An 18637-nucleotide genomic window follows, 5' to 3' on the forward strand; every position below is an offset into this window, starting at 1 on the left:
AAGAATAAAAAATTGTAGATACATTGGAGACGTATCAGGCCGCATCTGCAGTTTTCGCATCGCAACGCTCCTCGTCAATGTCCATGGATGTCGCGGATGCAGTAGCAGCACTGAGAGTTCCGGATTTCACTCGGTCAAACAAGCAAATGAGTTCACGGCAGCACAGAAGAACACAAGAAAGAAATGCTTACGTTGAAGTCACGAGCATAACCACCTTGATCTTTGGCAGGGCCTTTCGAGGCTTGGGCAGGGCAACTTTGGCTTGCTTTGCAGCCTTTTCGTCGGCTCGGGAGTTGACGTTCGAGTGCGCTCGGGAACTTTGGCACTCGATGATACGTCTCCAATGTATCTATTATTTTTGATGTATTCATGCCATGTTTATAATATATTTACATGATTTTGGTATGATTTCGTTAGAACTAACCCGGACTGACGCTGTTGTCAGCAGAACTACCGTGGTGTTGTTTTTGTGCAGAAATAAAAGTTCTTGGAATGCGCTAAAAATCAATGGAGAATACTTTTGGAAAATATAAAAAATACTGGAATGAAAAGCTACCAGAGAAGAGTCCCGTGGGCCCCATGAGGGTGGAGGGTGCGCCCCCCTAGGGCGTGCCCCCTGCCTCATGGACTCCCCGTGGGGCCCCCTGACGTAAAACCAACGCCAACCCCTCCTATAAATCCCCAAATTTCTAGAACAAAACCTAGATTGGGAGTTCCGCCGCTGCAAGCTTCTGTAGCCACCAAAAACCAATCAGGACCCTGTTTCGGCACCCTGTCGGAGGGGGGAATCATCACCGGTGGCCATCTTCATCATCCCGACGCTCTCCATGACGAGGAGGGAGTAGTTCACTCTTGGGGCTGAGGGTATGTACCAGTAGCCATGTGTTTGATCTCTCTCTCTCTCTCATGTTCTTGATTTGGCACAATCCTTATGTACCGCAAGCTTTGCTATTATAGTTGGCACAATCTTGTAGTGGATTGAGTTTTCCCTTGAAGTTATCTTATCGGATTGAGTCTTTCAGGATTTGAGAACACTTGATGTATGTCTTGCGTGGGGTACCCGTGGTGACAATGGTGTATTCTATTGATCCACTCGAGGTATGTTTTGGTGATCAACTTGCGGGTTCCGTGACCTTAGGAATCTATGCCTAGGGGTTGGCACACATTTTTGTTTTGACTCTCTAGTAGAAACTTTGGGGCACTCTTTGAGGTTCTTTGTGTTGGTTTGAATAGATGAATCTGATATTATGTGATGCATATTGTATAATCATACCCACGGATACTTGAGGTGAAATTGGAGTATCTAGGTGACATTAGGATTTTGGTTGATTTGTGTCTTAAGGTGTTATTTTACTACGACCTCTAGGGCTGTTTGTGACACTTATAGGAATAGCCCAATGGATTGATCGGAAAGAATAACTTTGAGGTGGTTTCATACCCTACAATAATCTCTTCGTTTGTTCTCCACTATTAATGACTTTGGAGTGACTCTTTGTCGCACATTGAGGGATTGTAATATGATCTAATTATGTTATCATTGTTGAGAGAACTTGCACTAGTGAAAGTATGAACCCTAGGCCTTGTTTCGGAGCATTGCAATACCATTTTCGCCCACTTTTACCACTTGCTACCTTGCTGGTTTTGTATTTTCAGATTACAAAAACCTATATCTACCATCCATATTGCACTTGTATCACAATCTCTTCGCCAAACTAGTGCACCTATACAATTTACCATTGTATTGGGTGTGTTGGGCACACAAGAGACTCTTTGTTATTTGGTTTCAGGGTTGTGCCAAAGTGTTAGAAGAAGAATGCAATAAAATGTTTGGCACTAAAATTTTGAATGATGAGCATGATTGCAATGTTGTTAGTATGAATTCCTTGAATATCCATGATGCTAATGATATGCAAAGCCACAAGCTTGGGATGCTATGTTTGATGAAGATGATATTTTTAGTCCTCCAAGTTTTGATGAGAATATTTATTATGATGAAAGCATGCCTCCTATTTATGATGATTATATTGATGAAAGTGGGTTTGGAATAGTGTCAACTTTAGGAAGTAATGATCCCACTATTTTTAGGGTGTTGAATCTTATTGTGATAATCATTAATGTGGATTTAAAGAGGTCATGACTTTATTTAGTGATGAATCCACTATTTCGGAAGAGGTTCCAATTGATTATGAGAACAAAGTTGCTATCTATGATGATTATTGTGATGCCGTGTATGCCATAAATAATAATGATAACCATGAAACTTGTCATCTTGATTTTAATTTTCAATTGGATTATGCCTCACATGATAGTTATTTTATTGAATTTGCTCCCACTATTCCGAATGAGAAGAATTTTGCTTATGTGGAGAGTAGTAAAATTTCTATACTTGTGCATCATGAAAAGAATGCTTTATGTGATGGTTATATTGTTAAATTAATTCATGATGCTACTGAAAATTATAATGAGGGAGGAATATATGCTTGTAGGAATTGCAATAATATCAAGTTTCCTCTCTATGTGCTTAAAATCTTGAAGTTATGCTTGTTTTGCCTTCCTATGCTAGTTGATTCTTGCTCCCATAAGTTGTTTGATCACAAAATACCTATGCATAGGAAGTGGGTTAGACTTAAATGTGCTAGTCATATTCTTCATGATGATCTCTTTGTGTTCCAATTCTTATCTTTTATACGAGCATAATTGAAATCATCATGCCTAGCTAAAAGGCATTAAAGAAAAGCGCTTGCTGGGAGACAACCCAATATTTACCCCTACTGTTTTTGTGTGTCCACATGATTATGCTACTGTAGTAATCATGTTTTATAGCTTTTGTTTCAATAAAGTGCCAAGTAAAGCCTTTAGGATAGCTTGTGGTGATAGTTGTGTTGATCCTGCTGAAAATCAGAAACTTTTGTGCTCAGTAAATAATTTCCAAAATCTTATTGAAACGTGATTTTGACCTGATTCTTTAAGATATGGATTTTTGCACAAATTTCTCAGGTGGAACTAATTTTTTAAGAATTTTTGGAGTCATAGAAGTATTTGATAGTTACAGATTAGTACAGGCTGTTCTATTTTTGACAGCTTCTGTTTTCTATGTGTTGTTTGCTTATTTTGATGAATCTATGAGTAGTATCGGAGGGTATGAACCATAGAGAAGTGGGAATACATTAGATATTACACCAATATAAATAAATAATGAGTTTGCAATAGTACCTTAAAGTGGTGATTTTAGTTTCTTATACTAACTGAGCTTACGAGTTTTCTGTTGAGTTTCATGTTGTGAAGTTTTCAATTTTTGGGTAAAGATTCAATTGACTATGGAATAAGGAGTGGCAAGAGCCTAAGCTTGGGGATTACCAAAGCACCCCAAGTTAATATTCAAGGAGAACCAAGAGCCTAAGCTTGGGGATTCCCCAGAAGGCATCCCCTCTTTCGTCTTTGTTCATTGGTAACTTTACTTGAGGCTATATTTTTATTCACCACATGATATGTGTTTTGCTTGGAGCGTTATTTTATTTTATTTTGTTTTTCTTGCTGTTTGAATAATATCAAAGATCTGACATTCTTAAATGTTAGAGAGTCTTCATATAGTTGCACAATTATATTACTACTCATTGATCTGCACTTATATCTTTTGGAGTAGTTTGTCATTTGCTCAAGTGCTTCACTTATATCTTTTTAGAGCACGGTGGTGGTTTTATTTTGAAGACATAGATGAACTCTCATGCTTCACTTATATTTTTTGGGAGTCTTTTAGAACAATATGGTAATTTGCTTCGGTTATAAATTAGTCCTAATATGATGGGCATCCAAGAGGGATATAATAAAAACTTTCATATAAAGTGCATTGAATACTATGAGAAGTTTGATTCCTTATGATTGTTTTGAGATATAAAGATGGTGATATTAGAGTGATGCTAGTGAGTAGTTGTGAATTTGAAAGATAGTTGTGTTAAAGTTTGTGATTCCCGTAACATGCACGTATGGTGAACCGTTATGTGATGAAGTTGGAGCATGATTTATTTATTGATTGTCATCCTTTGTGTGGAGGTCGGGATAGCGCGATGGTTAACTCCTACCAACCCTTCCCCTAGGAGCATGCACATAGTACTTTGTTTTGATGATTAATAGATTTTTTGCAATAAGTATGTGAGTTCTTTATGACTAATGTTGAGTCCATGGATTATGCGCACTCTCACCCTTCCACCATTGCTAGCCTCTCTTGTGCCGTGCAACTTTAGCCGGTACTATACACCCACCATATACCTTCCTCAAAACAGCCACAATACCTACCTATTATGGCATTTCCATAGCTATTCCGAGATATATTGCCATGCAACTTTCCACCATTCCGTTTATTATGACACGCTTCATCATTGTCATATTGCTTTGCATGATCATGTAGTTGACATCATATTTGTGGCGAAGCCACTATGACAGCCTGATTTTTGGCCCTTTCTTTTTCTTTTCTTTTTCGAGGTTTTTGCCCGAGTTTGCTTTTCCATGGCTTTGTGGTCTGGAAACTGAAGAAGATGACCTCTTCTTTCTTTCTAGAGAGGCTTGTCATTCCCAAATCCTTCCCTAGACGCTGTCATTTTCATCCTAGCCCAAATCCCAATATTATTTTTATTGGGAATATTCCTTTCCTATTAAAGGAATAACTCAAATTGCCCCATGTTGTGAAGCAACCTATATTTCCATCACTCCAAAAGTTCCCAAATATTTCTCATAAATTGTTTGGGTCATATCTTGATTAAATATGGCAAAACTTTTCATTGCTATGTTAAAAAATAATCCTCCAATAATTCATTTCCTATTCTGCCCTAAATGGCACATTGTGAAGCAAGTGTTATTTTACTTTGCCAAATTGATCTCAAACTCCTTGAACATATTTTAATGTCCATATCATTGCCACATGCCAAAAGGCAACCTCATTTGCCTAGCAATTACTTAATTATGAGTTTCCAAAGTTTCTATCTAGAAAGAAGCTTTGTGAAGGAGGTACAAGCTAGGCATATCCAAATGAGTTGCCATTTTTCAGGATCCTTCATATCATCATATCATAGCCCTCCACCAAAGTTGAGCTCATGTCATGCCTCCATGTGAGCACATCTTCAAATCTTAGTTTCTGTCCAAAATTTCAGTCTGTGAAGCAAGTATATTTTATCTTTCTCCATTGTGGCTGAAAATTTTTCTAGTCCTTATATTATCAATATAACCTACCTCCACCCATTTTGGGCATAGTTCATCAAGCCATTATTCCTCTAGAATTTTTGCAACTTTCTGGTCATGGGAAATGTTTGAGGAAGTACCATTTTGGTTTATCCAAATGATATGAAACCTTTTGCAACATCTTCATATGATCAAATAACCATGCCTTGCCCAAATTGAGCTTAAGTTGATACTCCATGTGTGTGCATCATCCAAATCATCATTTCTGGCCATTATGGCACTTTCTACAGCAACCCTCATCTAAACTGCTTCTCTTAGCCTGCTTTTTGGTGATCAGCATTACCTTAGTGTTTGATCATCACCAGACAAAATATTTACCACGTTACCAAGCTGGAGTAACCACATAAAGTTACAAACACCTTCCTGTTGATTTACTTTGGAGCTAAGTGCAAATCTCTTTTTTGCCCCTGGACCGATTTATTTCCTCATTTTGACTAAGGGCACGACAGTCTATCTACTGGACATGGTCGGCCCTGCCAGAACGCGCTATTTGCACCAGTGCCCGTGTTGATCACGCTGGCGTCACGCACATTGCGTGCTCTAGCTGGTTCTTACCCCTGTGCTCGTCTCCTCCCTCCTCGTCTTGACGTCCAACCATATCCCGGAGCTCCCCCGTGATGCCCCGCGTCTCCATGCATTGATGGCTCGTCGTGGTTAAACATAAATGAGCCACTAGCTCCGTGCCCGTGCCGTGACCAGCATCTAACCTCCATTAGAGCACTGCTCAAGCTTGCTAGCGATGCTCCAGATCCTTCCCCTCTGCTATATAAGCATGCCTCGACCTCTCCCGCAGCTCCCAAGCCCCTCCCACGCCTCTCCCGACCCCCGGAGCCATCGACCCCCTCCTCTTTTCGCCGGAGTTCGCCTCGACCGCCGTGGTTCCTCCTTAGTTCCGGCGAGCTCGAGCCTCCCCCCCTCCTATGGTGTTGTTCACGAGCTCCCCCACCTCCTCATGGTTTGCCCCACTCCGTTCCATCCCTCCCCGGTGCCCCATTTGCCTCTGGATGGGTTCGACAGGCCTCCCCGCATCTGACGGTGGCCTCGCCTCGGACAATGGTGGCCAGAGCCGGCCGGACCACCACCGCCCCGTCCGCCTCTGTTGCTCCCTGCCGCCGCGCCTCGCCACCCCTCCACTCCTCCCCGGCGCTCCCTCTGCCCTGGGATGGAGGTGACGCATTGCCCCGAGCCCGCCGGCAGCCTCCGCTGGGCAGGAGCTAGCCGGAGTCAGCCGCCCTGTCGCCGGCTTCACCCTGCTCCCGCTCCTTTGTTCTACTGCTGCGTGGGCACGCGAGGAAGAAGATAGGAGCGAGGGAGGAGAGAGATGGATAAGGCGGGCCCCGCTGGTCAGCCTCTCAGGAGTTGAACCCGCGCGGGCCCAGGTGCAATAAGTGTAAGCGAATTTCTGAGTTTGCGCCTCCGCCTTATCCACTCAGGGACCTGTTTGCTAAAGAAATATTCACAGATTGGTCCCTGATCTTCTACACCTCACAACTTTTTGCTCATAACTCCAAATGAGGTGAATCCAAAGCCCACTTCTTTGTTTCATCGAGCCCGTTATGTTGGTTTCATTTTCACTATGGTTTGACACTGTGAAAATGACCTTTTTGTCCTTGCACATAAATAGCCGCATACGGGAGAGAACTATTTCCGACAAATCTTTCCGCGGCTTCACCGCACTTCTCCCCGGTGCCTTCTTCATCCCCAGGCAAGCCACGATACCCACTTGCATGATAGTCATGCAATAGCCATGGTTTTCAACTTGAATCTTTATTAAATGTTTGCTTGCTGAAAAGATGGTTATCGTTGTTCCTGTGATGTTGAGAGTTGCATGTTCACTTTTGTGCTATGTTGTCTTGTACTCTGTTATCATGTTCTACCTGCTAGTACTTCATTTCATATGTTTATGCTTGCTAGTAGTACGTGTTGATTTTGGTGATGGTCTTCGGTGCATGACTGCCGTCTATCCCGAGTACCGTTGGTATGCATGTTCCATTGCATCCAGTTGGTTAAATGCTTGCATGATGGCATTGTTGATATGTTCTTGCATGGTATTTATTGTTGATGCTAGTGGTCATGCTATGTTTCGGATAAGTATGTACTGATGATGTTCATGCTAGTCAGTATGCCATGCTCAGTGGATATGATTCATTGTTGATATGATGGATAGTTATTTGATACCCTCATGATTATGTTGATATCATGTTCATGGATTGTAATTTGCATCATGTTATTTTATCATGGCTCAGCATATTTGCATTCAAGTTTAACCGGATTAAACTGAACTTGAACAACTGTTGGCCGAGTCATGGTGCCACCATATCGAGCTGACCAGTGCAACCATGCTTGCCTTTATGGGAAGGTCCTAACTGGGACTACCGTCATGCCTCTCGCCGGTGCCTCCAACAAGGGAAGGTTATGGGCGTGCGGTACCCTGGCCCGGTAAGCAGACATAACCTTGTGTGCCCATTGTTGTTGCTGTACCCGGGTGGTCCCTGTTTGGGACCGTTTATGTTTTGGCCATGACGGTGGTTGTTGGTGCCTTTGGTAGGCACGGGGCCACCCAGGACTTAGCCCAAAGGGGAGTTGGTCGGAGTGGCCGGCAGTAGGACGGTTTTGTCGGAATGCCATTGGTCCACCCGAATGGGAGTGCGAAGCGATGGGTTCCGTAGTGTGGGTACAGTGTACTAACGTCTGTAGAGCGTATACTAAATCTATCGATAGCTGCGCCCATGGATAAGGGCCCAGTTCATGTCGGTCACACTGTGAGTCAATAGTATTAATAATAATGTGCTTAATAACAACCCTGGTTCGATGATGAGATAAGTTGGTTGGGATCACCGGAAAGATCACCATTTGAGACCAAGTGTTGGTCATGGTTGTGATCGCCGGAAAGATCACCGTTTGGTTATGAGGTAGCCCGTTGAACCCAAAGTGGATCCGTTTATGATCCGTGAATGATCACCGTGGTATTAATGATACCGAGTTGTTGGATATTCGTGATGTTGTGTGAGAATCGTGGGTAAAAATCAAGCTCCTTGTGGTCATTTAATGATTACTACGGTATTGTTTATACCAAGCTTGATTTGATCCTGAGATAATTGTGTGATGTCCGAGGTTGGTAAGTGATGCATGTGATGGTTACGAAGTAACCCGAGCAGAATAAATAGTGCATATAGTGTCATCATGTTAGTATCGTCAGATTTATTTGTACATGCCATGCTCATATTGTTCTAGCAGTATGATGTTCATGTTGTTCATGCCATGTTATCCTGACGATCTCATGATAATTCCTGCTTAACCTGTAATTGCCATGCTATTGTTCGTCTTGAATGCTTCTCGTTATTGTGAGCTTGCAAGTACATTCAATGTACTAACCTGGCGTGTCATGCCAGCTTGCAGGTCGCGCGTGGATTGCTTGCTTGTTTGGTGTTGTTCCTGTGGTCGCGAGCTAGGATAAGCGTTCCAGCCAGAGTCCCTGCGGAGTGGAGTTCACCACCGTCGTCGTTGTTCTGTTGCTAGAGTTATTTCGCTGCTTCGAGTTGTTCTGCTGCTTGCATAGAGTAACTAAGGATGGCGTAGTGTCGCCGTGCCGATGTTATTTATTGTAATATCGGAGACCTTGTATTCATATTCTTGTAATAATAGAAAGTTGGTTTGTTCTATGCTAAGAAGTGGCGTATTCCAGAAGACTTCTCCTCGATCTCTGGGCTGGAATACGGGGCGTTCCAGTTTCTCTGAGCCAGGGTGCCACAACCACCATTCATAATTCTTTCATACATGTCATTCTTGATTCATTGCATATCCCGGTACACCGCCGGAGGCATTGGCATAGAGTCATATTTTGTTCTAAGTATTGAGTTGTAATTCTTGAGTTGTAAATAAAAGTGTGGTGATCTTCATTATTAGAGCATTGTCCCATGTGAGGAAAGGATGATAGAGACAATGATTCCCCCACAAGTCAGGATGAGACTCCAGACGAAAAATAAAAAAAAGAAAGAAAAAAGAGGCCAAAAAAAGAGAGGGCCCAAAAAAATAAAAATAAAAAATGAGAGAAAAAAGAAAGAAGGGGCAATACTCCTATCCTTCTACCACACTTGTGCTTCAAAGTAGCACCATGATCTTCATGATGGAGAGTCTTCTATGTTGTCACTTTCATATACTAGTGGGAATTTGTCATTATAGAACTTGGCTTGTATATTCCAATGATGGGCTTCCTCAAATTGCCCTAGGTCTTCGTCAAGCAAGTTGGATGCACACCCACTTAGTTTCTTTTTGAGCTTTCATACACTTATAGCTCTAGCGCATCTGTTGCATGGCCATCCCTACTCACTCACATTGATATCTATTGATGGGCATCTTCATAGCCCGTTGATATGCCTAGTTGATGTGAGACTATCTCCTTTTTGTCTTCTCCACAACCACCATATTCTCTTCCACCATAGTGCTATACCCATGGCTCACGCTCATGTATTGCGTGAAGATTCAAAAAGTTTGAGAACATCAAAAGTATGAAACAATTGCTTGACTTGTCATCGGGGTTGTGCATGATTTATATTTTGTGTGATGAAGATAGAGCATAGCTAGAGTATATGATTTTGTAGGGATAACTTTCTTCGGCCATGTTATTTTGAGAAGACATGATTGCTTTATTAGTATGCTTGAAGTATTATTGTTTATGTCAATATTAAACTTTTGTTTTGAATCTTATGGATCTAAATATTCTTGCCACAATAGAGAAGATTACATTGATAAATATGTTAGGTAGCATTCCACATCAAAAATTCTGTTCTTATCATTTACCTACTGATGGACGAGCGGGTTTTAATCTTGGGGATGCTTGATTTTTGATGTATTCATGCTATGTTTATAATATTTTTACATGATTTTGGTATGATCTGGTTAGAACTAACCCGGACAGACATTGTTTTCTGCAGAAGTACCGTGGTGTTGTTTTTGTGCAGAAATAAAAGTTCTCGGAATGCGCTGAAAATCAACGGAGAATATTTTTGGAAAACATAAAAAATACTGGAACGGAAAGCTACCGGAGAAGAGTTCCATGGGCCCCACGAGGGTGGAGGGTGCGCCCCTGCCTCGTGGACTCCCTGTGGGGCCCCTAACGTGAAACCGACGCCAACCCCTCCTATAAATCCCCAAACTTCCAGAACAAAACCTAGATCGGGAGTTCCGCCGCCTCAAGCCTCTGTAGCCACCAAAAACCAATCGGGACCTTGTTCCAGCACCTTGCCGGAGGAGGGAATCATCATTGGTGGCCATCTTCATCATCCCGGTTAGACCTGGCCATGGGAAGCCCGACCCGGTCGGCCCGACCCAAAAAAGCCTGACCCGGCCCGGCCTGACGCTGCCCCCGGGCCGGGCTCGGGCCTAGATTTTGAGCCCGAAGGCCGGGCCGGGCCGGGAACGGGCCCATCGTTTTCACGTTTTTCTGAAGGTCGGGTCGGGCCGGCCCGAAGCCCGATGGGCTTTTATGTGTTCGGGTCGGGCTTGGGCCCAGAAAATAGGCCCGATGGCCGGGCCGGGTCGAGCCCGGGCCTGGGTTTTTTGTGTCGGGCTAGGCTAGGCCCGGCCCGAAGCCTAGCCCGGCCCGAGGTATGGCCAGGTATAATCCTGGTGCTCTCTATGACGAGGAGGGAGTAGTTCACCCTCAGCACTGAGGGTATGTACTAGTAGCTATGTGTTTGATCTCTCTCTCTCTCTCTCTCTCTCTCTCTCTCTCTCTTTCTCTCTCTCTCTCTCTCTTGTGTTCTTGATTTGGCACGATTTTGATGTATCACGAGCTTTGCTATTATAGTTGGATCATATGATGTTTCTCCCCCTCTACCTTCTTGTAATGGATTCATTTTTCCCTTTGAAGTTATCTTATCAAATTGAGTCTTTAAGGATTTGAGAACACTTGATGTATGTCTTGCGTTGGATACCTGTGGTGACAATGGGGCATTCTATTGATCCACTCGATGTATGTTTTGGTGATCAACTTGCGGGTTCCATGACCTTGGGAATAATGCATAGGGGTTGGCACACGTTTCTGTTTTGACTCTCCGGTAGAAACTTTGGGGCACTCTTTGAGGTTCTTTGTGTTGGTTTGAATATATGAATCTGAGATTGTGTGATGCATATCGTATAATAAAACCCACGGATACTTGAGGTGACAATGGAGTATCTAGGTGACATTAGGATTTTGGTTGATTTGTGTCTTAAGGTGTTATTTTACTACGATCTCTAGGGCTGTTTGTGACACTATAGGAATAGCCCAATGGATTAATCAGAAAGAATAACTTTGAGGTGGTTTCGTACCCTACAATAATCTCTTCGTTTGTTCTCCACTATTAGTGACTTTGGAGTGACTCTTTGTCGCATGTCGAGGGATTGTTATATGATCTAATTATGTTATCATTGTTGAGATAACTTGAACACTAGTGAAAGTATGAACCCTAGGCCTTGTTTCGAAGCATTGCAATACCGTTTTCGCTCACTTTTACCACTTGCTACCTTGCTGTTTTTATATTTTCAGATTACAAAAACCTATATATACCATCCATATTGCACTTGTATCACCATCTCTTCACCGAACTAGTGCACCTATACAATTTACCATTGTATTGGGTGTGTTGGGGACACAAGAGACTCTTTGTTATTTGGTTGTTGGGTTGTTTGAGAGAGACCATCTTAATCATATGCCTCCCACGGATTGATAAACCTTAGGTCATTCACTTGAGGGAAATTTGCTACTGTCCTACAAACCTCCGCACTTGGAGGCCCAACAATGTCTACAAGAAGAAGATTGCGTAGTAGACATCACTCGACGCAGCAACCTTGCCACGTCCCCCTGTAGGTCTTGCAACTGTTTGGATCGATGCTCTGAGCGGGTCGGTCATTAGACTTCTTCACCGCTGCTGCTCGAGTCCTCGCTCTCCTCTTCACTGTCTTCAGCATACCGGGTGTCACTACCCTCATTGCCACTATCAATCCTTTCCTGGTAGTGCTCTCCATTGGGCATCGAGTGCATCTTGGTGAAAACCTGCGAGACACAAATTATGGATATGAGTCGGATTCAAGAACAACTGCAAAACAAAGGGAAAAACACTTGGATATTTGAGCCTGACCTCTCCTGGAGCGTTTTTGGCGTCGAATGGCAGAATCCTCCTGGACTCCTGGGGTTGTCCTTGTTGTCAGTAATGCTCTGGAGCCACTGGGCCACCATCTCCTCATCAACCTCCTCCGGGTGGGTCCGAGCGGTGCCCTCAGGTCCCTAGTACATCCACATGGGTTGGTCACGGGATTGCAGGGGCTGGATCCGCCGACTGAGATACACCTCCAACAGATCCATCCCTGTCACTCCTCCTTTAACCAATTCAACAACGGCCGCAACCAGCATCTACACTTCCTCCCTCTCATTCGGAGCTACAACTAGTGAGCGAGGGGTGCAGAGTCTCTCCATAGTGAAAGGAGGGAGGCCAGTCGACTAACCAGGAGTCGAAACATCATTGCAGTAAAACTAGGTCGACTGCCACCCTCTAACTGATTCGGGAAAAGTCACCGGAGGAAAGCAGCTCCTACCCCTCATTTGGATCCCTAACCCACCACACATGTGGATCACATGCGTTTTCTGGTTGTCTGGGTTAGCTTTCTTCACCGTCTTAGAACGACAAGTGAATATATGCTTGAAGAGACCCCAGTGCAGATAGCATCCCAAGAAGTTTTTGCACATGGAAATGAATGCAACAAGATACAAGATTGTGTTGGGAGGGAAGTGATGAATCTGGGCTCCGAAGAAGTTCAGGAATCCTTGAAAAAATGGGTGCAGAGGCAAAGAAAAACCGCACTTGACATGAGTGGTGAGGAGAAAACACTCACCATCGCGTGGCTAAGGCTCAAATTCGTCCCCAGGCAGCCTCCAGGACATAGGAATAATCAAGCCATCGTGGGCGAGATTTCTCCAAGTCCTCCTTCGCGACCGTGGAAAAGATCCAGTCCCCTGGATCCAACCAGACAGCAGACTGGACCATGATGACGAGCCCCTCGCCATCTTCTTGCCTTTCATCGTCGCCGACGCCTTCTTCGTGTGCTCCAGGGCCGTGGTATTCTCCTTCACCATTGCGATGGAGCGTGGGAGGGCCGAGCGGAGGCATGGAGAGCAAAGGGAAAGGAGGCAAAGAAGAAGAGAAAAAGAGGATCAAATGGGAGGCACTGTACCTCGCATAGGACTCGACACCTTTTATGAGGCTGGTTCCGTGTGGCTGACTGGTGGGCCCAAGCGATAAAATCATATCCCGTCATAGGCGCTGGCTCGATACATGGTGAAAAAGGCGTCACAAAAATCGAGGAGTCTCCATCCGATTCATTCCATTTACTGAGCCATGCCCCGTCCGGCACGCTTCTCCAAAATTTTGAATCCCGCAAAATCCAGAAACCGCAGGGCGGTCAATCGCGTCTAAGATTTTGTGTCCTAATTCACTCGAAGGTTTATCACATTAATTCACTCAGTGACTTCAAGCTACCAGAATCAATCGAGTCGACTGAAGCATGACTGAAAGGACCAGTGTGCTTCCTCGACTTCTATAAAATGTCTCCGAAGCATTGAATTGAGTTGGAATCAACTTCAATCCTTCTTCACTCAGATCTCAATCCATTCGGGGGCTAATGACAAGGACATGTACCTAGGGTAGGGTCTTAGGCCTGACCTAGACACCCCACCCAAGGACACTACCCTATAGTCAAAGACATTCAAGGACCAACAGAAAGTACCGACTGGAATCACCCTGAAGTGCGCTCCACTCGACAGAAGACTCCACTCGGATATCCCAATTCCACTCGACCAAAACATAGTTACTCGGCCATATGAAGAACCACTCAGAGTACAGAAGATATAAAGTCACCCCAGGATGGCAACGGTCAGGCGTTCACTCTGTAGTCTTAAAGATCATTTATGGCTAGCGTTACCAGTAACGCCCCATCTTAACTCACATTGAACCCTGTGTAACAGAGGTCTGAGAAGGTCCTGGCGCACTCTATAAGCCCCTCTCCTCCTCTGGCATAAGGGTTCGCACCCCTTGTAACATTCACGCATAATCCAGCCGACACAGCCTCAGGGCACTGAGACGTAGGGCTTTTACCTCCTCTGAGAGGTGTCTGAATTCGTAAACTTGCATGTACAACCTCACTGTAGCTAGGACCTTGCCTCCTCCTATGTACCCCCTATTCTTACTACCAGACTTAGTCCCACGATAGGGGCTGCGCCTATATAACAGGCCGGCTTTGGCCTCTGTACGGGAGTTTATTTGGAGTTGAGAAAAATACCTGAAAAGTACCATGTTTGGGTATGCCAAATACCTGCATTTGTTTGCTAATCTTTGAGAGATTTATTTGCTGCCACACGCGCGGTTCAATCTGTTCGATTCCGCTTGTAAGTTTTATTCTTTGGTTTTCTTGCTTATTGCTTGATCCGAAGAACCAATCTGCTAGTTCGCAGTCTATTTCTGCTATTACGAGAGTTGTTCATCGTGGTTCATCGCTGATCATCTTGTACCGTGAAAGATTGGGCCAACGGACAACTCGCCATCTAGTCGGGTTGCTTCAAGTGGTATTCAAAGCAAGGTTTATCATGGTACAATTTTTGTTCTTTGGTTTTTTGAATTGATCTACTTGAGTTGCTGCAATGGTGAATTCACGAAAATCATATTCAAGTGTGCATGGTGCACATGAAGGAGATGCAGAAGACGAGCTACCCCTGCCCACCTATGATCAGAGTATTGCACTGGCTATCGTGCTAGGATTGGAGGCAACTCATGACTATGTGCTCAATCGAGTGGGGAGACGCATCGACAAGGTTGAGGAAAGTCTTGAAAAAAGATTGCTGATTTGACTGAGGCCGTTTATCGATTGAGACCATGTTCACCACCTAGTGATGGGTCTGCTGCACTGCATCGTCATCAGCAATTATCTGGACAACGGGTAGGCGAGCAAGTTCGCAACAATGGTGAGCATAAAAACCATTAGCTTGAGGGGGCTAGAAGTTATTTTGAGCCTGTGCGGCGTGCTTATAACCATCAGGGAGGTGGCCTACACCATGGGGGAGGACATGAACGTCCGTGGAGCGCCTACAAAGATGATAGTATTGGAAGAATAAAAATTTCCATATCGTCGTTTAGCGGTAAAGACAACCTGGATGATTATTTGGAGTAGAAGATGCGTGTGGATTAGATTTTCGATGGACATCAGTACACTAAGGAGAAAAAGGTCCGTGCTGCATTTATTGAGTTCACGGGCTATGCTTTAATATGGTGGAACCAACTATGTCACGCGAGAGGACGTCCGGAGTCTTGGAATCAGATGAAGAGTATCATGAAGAGACGCTTTGTTTCGGAGCACTTCACTAGGACCTTGTACACACGCTTGCAGCAACTTCGACAAGGTAACTCTAGTGTTGAGGAGTAATATAAGGAGATGGAAATATTATTGATTCGTACAGAGGTAGAGGAGCAAGAAGAGGCTACAATTGCACGGTTCATGCATGGTTCGAAATTAGAGGTACGAGATCGTGTCGATATGGTAGAATATAATGGATTACAGGGGTTATTACACCATGCCATTCGAGTGGAGCAGCAAGTAAAGCGTCGTGGTGGTCATGATAATTTATTAGAATTGATGCGACGTAATTATCAGCGAGAAGGTGGTGGTAATAGTGGTTTCAAATCCGATTCTAAGTCGGCTACCAAGGAAGTATCTTAATCCAAGGTTGAATTGTCTCATGCTTCTAACTCTCGCACGAGTGATATTGTGTGCTTCAGGTGTGGTGGCAGGGGGCATAAGAAGTTTGAGTGTCCTAATGAGAGGAGAGTCCTCCTCACAGAAGAAGGATACATGTCTGCGAGTGATGTAGAAAAAGTACTGACACCTCTAGTGAGAAACCTGAAGATGAGACTGCAAGTTTTGAAGCTGCAGAAGCATACCCATCATTAATGGTGCAACGAGTGCAGGAAGATCATATTGAGGATAAGGGCAGAGATGAAATATTTTTCAGTCTTCGTGTAAGATCAACAACACCAATTGCAAGCTAATAACAGACAGTGGAAGCTACACCAATGCAGTCAGCAAAGGCTTAGTTGATGCTTTGGGGTTGCCCGTATGGAAGCACCCACAGACCCATTTGTGTCGAGTGGATGTATCATACTGGGAAGCTAAATGTCACTCAAAAGGTGTGTGTCAAATTCTCTGTTGGAGATTATACTGATATGGTGATCTATGTTGTTATACCAATGGATGCATGTCACTTGTTATTAGGAAGGCCTTGGCAATACGACCATAACGCTATGCATGAAGGTTGAACCAACACTTACTCATTCTGGAATGCTGGGAAGCGACATTTGTTACGGCCAATATTTGACAACACAATCAAGGTGGATGACCATGTTACATTGAGGAAGAAGGTTGGAAAGACTGCTTCGAAACGGATGATGTGACCATAGAGAGTGCCATTCCATATACATTGCAGGTTGGATCTATTTGTATGGAAGTGCCAGAGGCTGAATCAGAGAAGCAAAAGATCAAACCCACGTTCAGAACACCATGCAACAATTATATTGGTCATGCGTGTGGATGTGAAGAACGAAGCCCCAAACCAACATGAGATATATTTCCTTGCAACATAATTTGTTTCCTTTAGATTTCCTTGCGTGAGTCAATTACTTGTAGGAGTCCGACCCATGTTGGTTCAGCCAAGTTACGTACTAGTAGTCCTAGTTTGTTTGGAATCTATAGTGATTAGCACTGCCAGATTTTTAATTAGTTAAATCGTGGTTAGTTAGAATCGGGAAGATATAAGAGTCCTATCTTTTTGGTCTGTTTGAGGTCGGTTTGCTCAGGTGGGGCTGCACCTATATAATAGGCAGGCTTTGGCCTTTGTACGGGAGTTTATTTGGAGTTGAGAAAAATACCTGAAAAGTACCATGTTTGGGTAGTTAAATACCTGCATTTGTTTGCTAATCTTTGAGAGATTTAGTTGCTGCTACGTGCGCGGTTCGATTTGTTTGATTTCGTTCATGCATTTTATTCTTTGGTTTTCTTGGTTATTGCTTGATCGGAAGAACCGATCTACTAGTTCGTGGTCTATTTATGCTATTACGAGAATTGTTCGTTGTGGTTCGTCACTGATCTTCTTTTACGGTGAAATATTGGGCCAACCAATGACTCTCCATTTAGTCGGGTTGCATCACATCGTGATCTCACTCAAAACTTGAAAACTTCGATCACACAAAACTTAACAAAATCTACGTGAGATCCATTAGTATAATAAAGTAAATCACTACTTTAAGTATTGTTGCAAACCCACTCATATTTTATTATTGCATTACACCTACTATATTCTAACTTTACCATGGCTTATACCCCTCTGATACAATCCATAGATTCATCAAAATAAGCACACAATGCAACGAAAACAGAATGTGTCTAAAACAGAACAATCTGTGTAGTCCGGACTTTGTCCATACTTCTGTAACTCCAAAATTCTGAAAAAGTAGGATGGCATAGGCATTTTGTATATCAATCTTGTGTAAAAAATTCAGAATTTTGTGACGCTTCTGTAATTTTTAGCAATACTACTACTGGGCGCAAAAGTTTCTATTTTTCAACGAGATCAAATCAACTATCACCAAACATGATCCCAAAGGATTTACTTGGCACAAACATTAACTAAAACATAAAAACACAATCGTAATAGTAGCATAATTATGTGAACACTCAAGAATAGACAGAAAAGGAAAAAAATAAATTTTATTCATTGGATTGCCTCCCACCAAGCGCTATCATTTTATGCCCCTAGCTAGGAATAATGCATAGATTCAACTATTGTCGTCTTTGGTTTTATTTTCCATAGATGTGTTTTTGTTAGGAGGTATTCCAAATATATCTTGGAACACATTATCCATACAAATTTTGGCATTGTCAATTTGCCCATCTACATATCCCCTTTGATTTCCGGCCACAATCCAAGAGTATTGTTGATTAACATAATTGAAAACTTGTTGGATCACATCTAAAATGGGGATTTCCTTTTTAAGGTTCTCATCAAAAATTTGATTATTTCCAAGCAAATGTCTCAACATATAGTCACTATTGTAAATGATCTCATCTATAACCGTTTTTTCATGGCTTGTACCATAAGAATAAAATATTTCCCTAGCTTCCTGTACTATGTGATCAAATTCATTCATAAGAACAAGGGTAGCTAGCTTTTTAGCCTTCAGATCCTTTATAGCGGGTAGCTCATAAAACAATCTTTGCAAGGTAGGATGGGTATGGATAAATCTAGTTTCAATTTTCAGAATTAGTACTGAAATAGCTTCTGCATAAGATTTGGTTCTTTTAAGTATAGGAGCATCATCAAGAG

This window comes from Triticum aestivum, chromosome 1B (assembly GCF_018294505.1).
Source record: "Triticum aestivum cultivar Chinese Spring chromosome 1B, IWGSC CS RefSeq v2.1, whole genome shotgun sequence".
Lineage (NCBI taxonomy): Eukaryota > Viridiplantae > Streptophyta > Magnoliopsida > Poales > Poaceae > Triticum > Triticum aestivum.